Source organism: Coregonus lavaretus (assembly GCF_964263955.1).
Source record: "Coregonus lavaretus genome assembly, contig: HAP1_SCAFFOLD_10121, whole genome shotgun sequence".
In the NCBI taxonomy this organism is placed as follows: domain Eukaryota; kingdom Metazoa; phylum Chordata; class Actinopteri; order Salmoniformes; family Salmonidae; genus Coregonus; species Coregonus lavaretus.
Window position 1 is genome coordinate 1 of NW_028164947.1, and position 9,763 is coordinate 9,763.

Below are 9,763 nucleotides of genomic sequence, written 5' to 3' on the forward strand. Positions count from 1 at the left end.
TTCGCTTGTTTAGAGACAGACTGCCAACAGACTGAAGACAGACTGCAGACAGACTGAAGACAGACTGCAGACAGACCGCAGACAGACAGCAGACAGACAGCAGACAGACTGAAGACAGACTGAAGACAGACAGCTGACAGATTGCCAATAGACAGCATACAGACTGCCGGCAGACTGGGGACAGACTGCCAACAGATTGCCAACAGACAGCAGAAAGACAGCAGACAGACTGCTGACAGATTGCCAATAGACTGCCGACAGACTGCTGACAGACAGCATACAGACTGCCGACAGACTGCCGACAGACTGCGACAGACAGGAGACTGACTGCCGACAGACTGCCGACAGAAAGGACCGAGCCAATTCCTCCGTGGTTATAAAAGTCACCCTCACATCAATGAACGGACACAGAGGTCATTTTACAGCATCACCTCAAGGTTTCACAGCAGTACAACTACTATCTACTGCAGCTGCCACCAACCCTGGTCCTGGAGACACACAGCAGGGAGTGCAGGGTTTGATTCCAGCCCTGCACCACCACACCTGATTCAACTAATCATAACTGAGTCAACACTAGGGTTGGGCGTTATCCCGATTTTCATATCGTCATCCCGGGATTTAAGGTATTACCGGCTTAGTACACAAGGGGGAGCCAAAAACGCTAACAAAAAACCCATTAGGGGTTTATGACCAGAACGCTAACAAAATTAGCTACAAGTAATAGCGAATTTCCATGGAGGCTGCTAGCTAAATATGCTAACGAGCGCAAACAGCAGTCCAGCTCATAAAGTTATACATATATAGGTAGGCGCTACCGAATGTAATTTTTTGGTGAGTTTGAACATTTACAAGCGAATGTGGACGAGAGAGATTGGTTAAATGAACAGTACTGGGGCAGCATGGGTACACGGCTGTGTCTGTGTGGAGTCTGGAGTCGCCAGGGTAACGGGCCTGCCTGCTCTGCTCGGAGAAGATGGGGGAGGAGCAGACAGCCGAGAACGGAAAGGAGAAAAAAACTTAAGGAAATCAAAAGATAGCAGTGGCAGCTGGACAAATAACTAATCCAAAGGGCTTTGACTTCTCCAACATGGCAGAAAGCCAACACAATATGATGCCCCGTCACCTTATTCATTCAGCCACTTACTTAGAAAACTAGCAAGTTAAACTTAGGGGTCGCATTAATGCAGAATTCTTCATTTTTCACACAGGAAAAAAAATATAAAACGCAAAATAAATATCTTGCTGCGTTTTGTAAGATCGCAGATCTATTGTAAATTCTGCTCAGCTTCAGACTAATGTTGTGCTTCAGTTTCACTTCTCCACTCGGGTGAGAATTCACGAACGGGCATTTACATTTTACATTTACATTTTAGTCATTTAGCAGACGCTCTTATCCAGAGCGACTTACAGTTAGCACATATATTATTTTATCAAACCCACAACCCTGGCGTTGCAAACGCCATGCTCTACCAACTGAGCTACATCCCCTGCCGGCCATTCCCTCCCCTACCCTGGACGACGCTGGGCCAATTGTGCGCCGCCCCATGGGTCTCCCGGTCGCGGCCGGCTACGACAGAGCCTGGATTCGAACCAGGATCTCTAGTGGCACAGCTAGCACGCCTTAGACCACTGCGCCACTCGCAGCAGACAGCTCTCTGACTGATGTGTAGGTAATTTTCTGTGTAGCAGATGTGAAGCTACTTTCTACCTAGTTTTAGACGTTCAAATGTCGCCTGGAGTGTTTAATAAAACAACAACAAAAATTCCCTTGAGTGCGCATTTAATCTGGTGGTTCCCACAGGTATGGATTGAGAAACACAGGATTAGTTGAATCGGGTCTGTTAGTGCCGGGCTGGAACAAAAGCCTGCATCCTCTGTATCTCACCAGGACCAGGGTTGGAGACCACTGTTCTACAGGGATATCAGTCACTTTGGGGACAGCTATGTGAGTGTAGGACTGGACAGGGCTGGGCAAGGCTGGGGAGGTGTTGTTACCACTCCAGTCCACAAGGAGCGCTGGGGGCCCGCTGTCACCTGTCCCTGTATCATCTCTCCATGAAGAAGAGTTCCAGATCCTGAAGAAGGTTCTAGAACCATGAAGAAGAGTTCCAGAACACTGAAGGTTTGTGAATAACGAAGAGAGTTCCAAAAAACATGAAGGTTCCAGAACAATGAAGAAGGGTTCCAGAACCATGAAGAAGATCACTAGGAGAGTTCCAGTGCTCTCTCTCTCCTTCTTCAGACATAGCAGCAGTTCAGTAGAATCAGAGCGTTCCATGTTTAGTCTCTCAGGTCCATTGTTTAGTTTAGAACACTCACAACCCTCTAGAATGAGGACTGCATCTGAAGCAGCAGTTTACCCATTCTCTCTTCTCACTGGAGTTCCATCATTCCTTCATTATTCCTCTCTTACTGATGTTGAAATAGCCCATGTACATATACAGTTGAAGTCGGAAGTTTATAATACACCTTAGCCAAATACATTTAAATTCAGTTTTTCACAATTCCTGACATTTAATCCTAGTACAAATTCCCCACTTCATTTTAAGAATGTGAAATGTCAGAATAATAGTAGAGAGAATGATTTATTTCAGCTTTTATTTATTTCATCACATTCCCAGTGGGGTCAGAAGTTTACATGCACTCAATTAGTATTTGGTAGCATTGCCTTTAAATTGTTTAACTTGGGTCAAACGTTTCGGGTAGCCTTCCACAAGCTTCCCACAATAAGTTGGGTGAATTTTGGCCCATTCCTCCTGACAGAGCTGTAACTGAGTCAGGTTTGTAGGCCTCCTTGCTCGCACACGCTTTTTCAGTTCAGCCCACACATTTTCTATAGGATTGAGGTCAGGGCTTTGTGATGGCCACTCCAATACCTTGACTTTGTTGTCCTTAAGCCATTTTGCCACAATTTTGGAAGTATGCTTGGGGTCATTGTCCATTTGGAAGACATATTTGCGACCAAGCTTTAACTTCCTGACTGATGTCTTGAGATGTTGCTTCAATATATCCACATAATTTTCCTTCCTCATGATGCCATCTATTTTGTGAAGTGCACCAGTCCCTCCTGCAGCAAAGCACCCCCACAGCATGATGCTGCCACCCCCATGCTTCACGGTTGGGATGGTGTTCTTCGGCTTGCAAGCCTCCCAAACATAACAATGGTCATTATGGCCAAACAGTTCTATTTTTGTTTCATCAGACCAGAGGACATTTCTCCAAAAAGTATGATCTTTGTCCCCATGTGCAGTTGCAAACCGAAGTCTGGCTTTTTTATGGCGGTTTTGGAGCAGTGGCTTCTTCCTTGCTGAGCGGCCTTTCAGGTTATGTCGATATAGATACTTTTGTACCTGTTTCCTCCAGCATCTTCACAAGGTCCTTTGCTGTTTTTCTGGGATTGATTGCACTTTTCGAACCAAAGTACGTTCATCTCTAAGCGACAGAACGCATCTCCTTCCTGAGCGGTATGGCGGCTGCGTGGTCCCATGGTGTTTATATTTGCGTACTATTGTTTGTACAGATGAACATGGTACCTTCATGCGTTTGGAAATTGCTCCCAAGGATGAACCAGACTGGAGGTCTACAAAAAAAAATTCTGAGGTCTTGGCTGATTTATTTTGATTTTCCCATGATGTCAAGCAAAGAGGCACTGAGTTTGAAGGTAGGCCTTGAAATACACCAAAGGTATACCTCCAATTGGCTCAAATGATGTCAATTAGCCTATCAGAAGCTTCTAAAGCCATGACATCATTTTCTGGAATTTTCCAAGCTGTTTAAAGGCACAGTCAACGTAGTGTATGTAAACTTCTGACCCACTGGAATTGTGATAGAGTGAATTATAAGTGAAATAATCTGTCTGTAAACAATTGTTGGAAAAATGACTTGTGTCATGCACAAAGTAGATGTCCTAACCGACTTGCCAAAACTATAGTTTGTTAACAAGAAATTTGTGGAGTGGCTGAAAAACGAGTTTTAATGACTCCAACCTAAGTGTATGTTAACTTCCGACTTCAACTGTATGTCCATATATGGTAGGCTCCACTACTATCCATTAGGCTATTGGAGAATTCAATTCAATTCAATAGACAGTACTATTAACTTTTCAACTCCCCTCTTAGCAATCATTGACCTCTGACTTCTGGGCTTTGAGCCTTTTGGGCTCTACATTTACATTTTAGTCATTTAGCAGACGCTCTTATCCAGAGCGACTTACAGTTAGTGAGTGCATACATTATTTTGTATTTTTCATACTGGCCCCCCATGGGAATCGAACCCACAACCCTGGCGTTGCAAACACCATGCTCTACCAACTGAGCTACATCCCTGCCGGCCATTCCCTCCCCTACCCTGGACGACACTGGGCAAATTGTGCGCCGCCCTCATGGGTCTCCCGGTCGCGGCCGGCTACGACAGAGCCTGGATTCGAACCAGGATCTCTAGTGGCACAGCTAGCACTGCGATGCAGCGCCTTAGACCACTGCACCACTCGGGAGGACGTAGCTTTCTCTCGCTCCCCACTGGGCACACACTGGTCGAATCAACATTGTTTCCACATCATTTTAATGAAATTACGTTGAACCAACGTGGAAAAGACGTTGAATTGACGCCTGTGCCCAGTCTCTCTATCGTTTTCTCTACAACTGGAATGGCTTTTACACCGGGTATGATAAGTATTCACCCCCCCCCCTTGGATTTTCAAATTTTGTTGCGTTACAAAGTGGAATCGAAATGGATTTAATTATGATTTTTTTTGTCATTGATCTATACAAAATACTCCATAATGTCAAGGCGAAAATGTAATTCTACAAATGTTTACAAATGAATAAAAATTCTATAACTAAAATATATCAGTTGCATTAGTATTCAGCCCCTTTGTTTAGACAAGCCTAAATTAGTTCAGGAGTAAAATGTGGCTTAAAGCTAGAATCCTTAATTGTTAGACATTTTTGGACTTAATGATATATATATATAAGAGTGTTGGACCAGTAAAGACAGTTTAATATTGGCAGCAGGTAACCTAGTGGTTAAGAGTGTTGGACCATCAAGACAGTTTAATATGGGCAGCAGGTAACCTAGTGGTTAAGAGTGTTGGACCATCAAGACAGTTTAATATGGGCAGCAGGTAACCTAGTGGTTAAGAGTGTTGGACCATCAAGACAGTTTAATATGGGCAGCAGGTAACCTAGCGGTTAAGAGTGTTGGACCATCAAGACAGTTTAATATGGGCAGCAGGTAACCTAGTGGTTAAGAGTGTTGGACCATCAAGACAGTTTAATATGGGCAGCAGGTAACCTAGTGGTTAAGAGTGTTGGACCATCAAGACAGTTTAATATGGGCAGCAGGTAACCTAGTGGTTAAGAGTGTTGGACCATCAAGACAGTTTAATATGGGCAGCAGGTAACCTAGTGGTTAAGAGTGTTGGACCATCAAGACAGTTTAATATGGACAGCAGGTAACCTAGTGGTTAAGAGTGTTGGGCCATCAAGACAGTTTAATATGGGCAGCAGGTAACCTAGTGGTTAAGAGTGTTGGACCATCAAGACAGTTTAATATGGGCAGCAGGTAACCTAGTGGTTAAGAGTGTTGGACCATCAAGACAGTTTAATATGGGCAGCAGGTAACCTAGTGGTTAAGAGTGTTGGACCATCAAGACAGTTTAATATGGGCAGCAGGTAACCTAGTGGTTAAGAGTGTTGGACCATCAAGACAGTTTAATATGGGCAGCAGGTAACCTAGTGGTTAAGAGTGTTGGACCATCAAGACAGTTTAATATGGGCAGCAGGTAACCTAGTGGTTAAGAGTGTTGGACCATCAAGACAGTTTAATATGGGCAGCAGGTAACCTAGTGGTTAAGAGTGTTGGACCATCAAGACAGTTTAACAGAACCCGGTTGACATTTTAGGGATGATGTTTTTAGGGATGTTTTTCCAGTGTGGCAACAACGTGTCAGGGTCATGTTATCATTATGTCTGAGCTGAGGTATCCTCTCAGGTGATATGGCTGTAGTAGTAGGTGTATTCTTAAATCATCAATTCAATCACATCAACCACACAATCAGAACCCTGGAGGTGAGAGACTGATACTCCCTTTTATGACATCATCAAAGAGCGACGAGTAATCTGTATTACCTGGCTCTCACGTTTCAGTTAAAATGAACGCATCAACAGAATACACTTAAACACACACACGCCTCGGTGCAGGAGCCAGAACTGGTCAGTCAGAGGAGTGTGTTCTGAACTGTACTGTAGGTTGTTGATTAAACACCAGTTACATGTAAACCCTCCACTCAGTCTCAGCGGAGGATCACAGCAGTGAGTGACAGCAGCACAGCCAATAGGAAGCAGAGAAAAGTCCCAGCAGGGCGGGATGCCGCGTTACTATTGGCTCTCTTGACCCCACTGGGCGGGCCAACTGAAGTCCTGGGGACACACTTGTTCCTCCTGCGAGGGGCGACGGAAGGGTTGTATTTATCCCCTCCAGGGGTGTAGTCCTCCTCCCCCTCCCTCATTACCTGCACCTCGTTCTGAACCCCCTGCCCCCCCTTCCCCTTGCGGCCCCGGCTACAGTTCCCGTGGCTCCCCTTGGGTGGCCTGGGCAGGGGTAAGGGTAAGGGCGATGGGGACGGGTCCCCGTTGTTCTGGTCCCCATGCGGGAGGTGTGGGTGCTGGTGGTGGTTATGGAGGTGCTTGTGGTTCCTGCGATGGAGTCGATGGTCCTCGTCTTTCGTCAGGGACTCCCCGAGCTCGGCCTCCCCGCCTACGACCCCTCCTCCCCGGGCTTCTCCCGCTGAACAGCTGGGTAGGTCCTCCTTCCTCAGCCCCTTCAGGTCCCGGCCCTGGAGCTCTGGAGGGGAAACGCACTCCAGCACCGACGTAGAGCCCCGGAACCTCCGCAGCCAGTCCCACAGTGGGAGAGCCTGGATCATGATAATATACATTTAAATATATATATATAATAGACAAATCAATTTAATGTAATAATGCACACTTTTCAAAACACCCAAGAACAGCTTACATTAAAAAACAATAAAACAAAATTTAAATAGTGCAATTAAAATCAATCAAAATAGCACATGAAACAAGCACAAACGGGGGGAGATAGTCACAATATGGTCAATCATTACAGTGTCTAGGCTAGCTAAAGATGTGTGTTAGTGGTGTTATTTTTTTAAAATCCACCTTGCAGTCACACTCCCAGGGGTTGTTGTTGAGTCTGAGGTACTCCAGAGCAGGCAGCAGGGCCAGGCTGGCCCCAGACAGCTCGGTCAGAGAGTTGTTGAACAGGTAGAGGGTAGTGAGGCGACCCAGGTCATGGAAGGCCAGACGGTGGACCCACTGCATTAGATTAGATTAGAAAACGTTGACGCTAAATGCCATATTTAATATCCTAATTTATTCTATATTATTTTCTGTACTTGATGCAATTCCTTTAGCAGCATTGTATACATACAGACAAAATCCCCATTCCAACAAGAAGAGACATATTACAGCACCAGCAATAGACTGTTACAATCCCTGGTGATGAAGTGCAATTTAGTCCAACATCTTATCCAAGTGAAAGAATGCATCAGGGAGGGGTGAAAGAGTTCTTGGCTCTGGTGGTCCCAACGTTGGGGTGTCTGGTGTGCCGGCTGGTCTAGCGGTAAAGACTTTGTATTGTGTGTACCTGTAGCCGGTTCTGGTGTAGTAAGAGGCGGTCCAGGACTCCCAGCCCCCTGAAGGTGTTCTGGTGGAGGGACCAGAGCTGGTTGCCATGGAGAAAGAGGTGGCTGAGGTTCAGCAGGTCCACAAACAGATCATCCTCCAGGAACTCCAACTGGTTGTCCTGAGGAGGGATTAGGGGGAGGAAGAGGGATGAGGGGGGGGGGGGGGGGGGGGGGGGGAGATATGAGGGGGATATTTGAGGGGGAGGAGGAAGGGGGTGGGATGAGGGGGAGATATGAGGGGGAGGGGAGGGATGAGGGGAGGGATGAGGGGGAGGAGGAGGGGTGTGGGATGAGGGGGAGATATGAGGGGGAGGGGAATGATGAGGGGGAGGGATGAGGGGGAGGAGGACGGGGGTGGGATGAGGGGGAGGGGAGGGGAGGGATGAGGGGGAGGAGGAGGGGGGTGGGATGAGGGGAGGGGTGGGATGAGGGGGAGGCGGAGGGATTGGGGGAGAGAGGGATGAGGGGGAGGCATGAGGGGGAGGGGAGGGGTGGGATGAGGGGGAGGGATTGAGGGGAGGGGAGGGGTGGGATGAGGGGGAGGGGGAGGGGAGGGGTGGGATGAGGGGGAGGGATGAGGGGGAGGGGAGGGGAGGGGAGGGGAGATGTGAGGGGGAGGGGAGAAGTGGGGACAGATATACAGATGTAGTATCTTAATCCGATCACTCTGTTGTCAGGAAAATCATAATTGCCCTAGTAGTAACATTAATTCACTGAAAACCCACAGTTCTCTTTCTCTCACTAGATCTCACACCTAAACTGTAGCCTACTGTAGCCTATCAAAACTAATTTAGCATTTTAAATTAATATTTTTTTTATATATATATACACTACCGGTCAAAAGTTTTAGAACACCTACTCATTCAAGGGTTTTTCTTTATTTTTACTATTTCTACCTTGTAGAATAATAGTGAAGACATCAAAACTATGAAATAACACATGTAGTAACCAAAAAAGTGTTAAACAAATCAAAATATATTTTATATTTGAGATTCTTCAAATAGCCAGCCTTTGCCTTGATGACAGCTTTGCACTTTTCTGGTTATTCTACAATGTAGAAAATAGTAAAAAAAATGAAAAACCCTTGAATGAGTAGCTGTTGTAAAACTTTTGACCGGTAGTGTATATAATCAAGTCCTCCTGCTGCAGGATTATTTTACTCCCGTGACAAAACTGGTCAAATTAAGATCCTACATCTGTTTAAGACAAATATAGAAAGTGGGATGTGGTGTCAGGAGGCTTGTGTTCACTGGATTATGGTTGGCCTTTCACTGTAGCCATGATGTGTGTAACTAGCTATCTAATATGGCCTCGATTTCTATTATATTCCCCTACCTGTAGATAGAGGTACTGCAGGCTGCTGAGCCCCTCGAAGATCCCCGGCGGCAGGCTGAGCAGCCCACAGTGGTAGAGGTGCAGGGCGTGCAGCCGGCCTAGGCCCTGGAAGGTGTCCGAAGCCAGAGCCCTCAGGTGACGGTTGTCCCCCAAATCCAGCTCCTCCAGGCGGGCAAAGCCATGGAAGGTGGAGGCCTGGATGTAGAGATGTTGTTGGAGTAAAGCCACAGCATGGCCGTTGTGGGCTGAAGTGGCCTCGCAGCAGACGCTGGATCTTGTTGTTCTGGAGGGAGGGAATAGAGAAACAAAGGATGTTTAGGGTCTGGACGTATCAGATCAGGGCTCTTTGGAAACCGGCATTGACGGATGGGAACATTGGAAATTATAATTAGACATAACTATTTCAAAAGAAGAAGTCCAAGACGCTCAGCATAAAAAAAAAATAGAAGGGCTTTTAATTTCCTAGACATGGTTCAAGTGGCTCCTACCTGCAGGAAGACCCTCTCGCTCTGGGCTGGGATCTCCTCTGGGACAGACAGAAAGTTATGTGCCTGACAGGATACGGTGCTGGGAGAGGTGTAGCAAATACAATCCCTGGGACAGGGGGAGGAGAAGTCCAGGCCGCACAGGACGAGGAGCAGCTCTACACCTCCAGAACCTGACAGAGGAAAGAGAGGAGAGGAAGTTAGTTGGGACACACAGCACCAGCATCACAACCTTCAC

General features: G+C 46.6%; 1 pseudogene across 1 annotated transcript; it reads right to left on the reverse strand.

Annotated features, from left to right (window-relative positions):
• Positions 1–6,292: 6,292 nt before the first annotated feature.
• LOC311116433 (reticulon-4 receptor-like 1) lies at positions 6,293–9,698 on the reverse strand (annotated as a pseudogene). Its single transcript has 5 exons — positions 9,529–9,698; positions 9,041–9,323; positions 7,666–7,824; positions 7,179–7,334; positions 6,293–6,916 (listed from the first exon to the last, which is right to left on the reverse strand). The product of its transcript is annotated as a reticulon-4 receptor-like 1 (transcript).
• Positions 9,699–9,763: the final 65 nt, after the last annotated feature.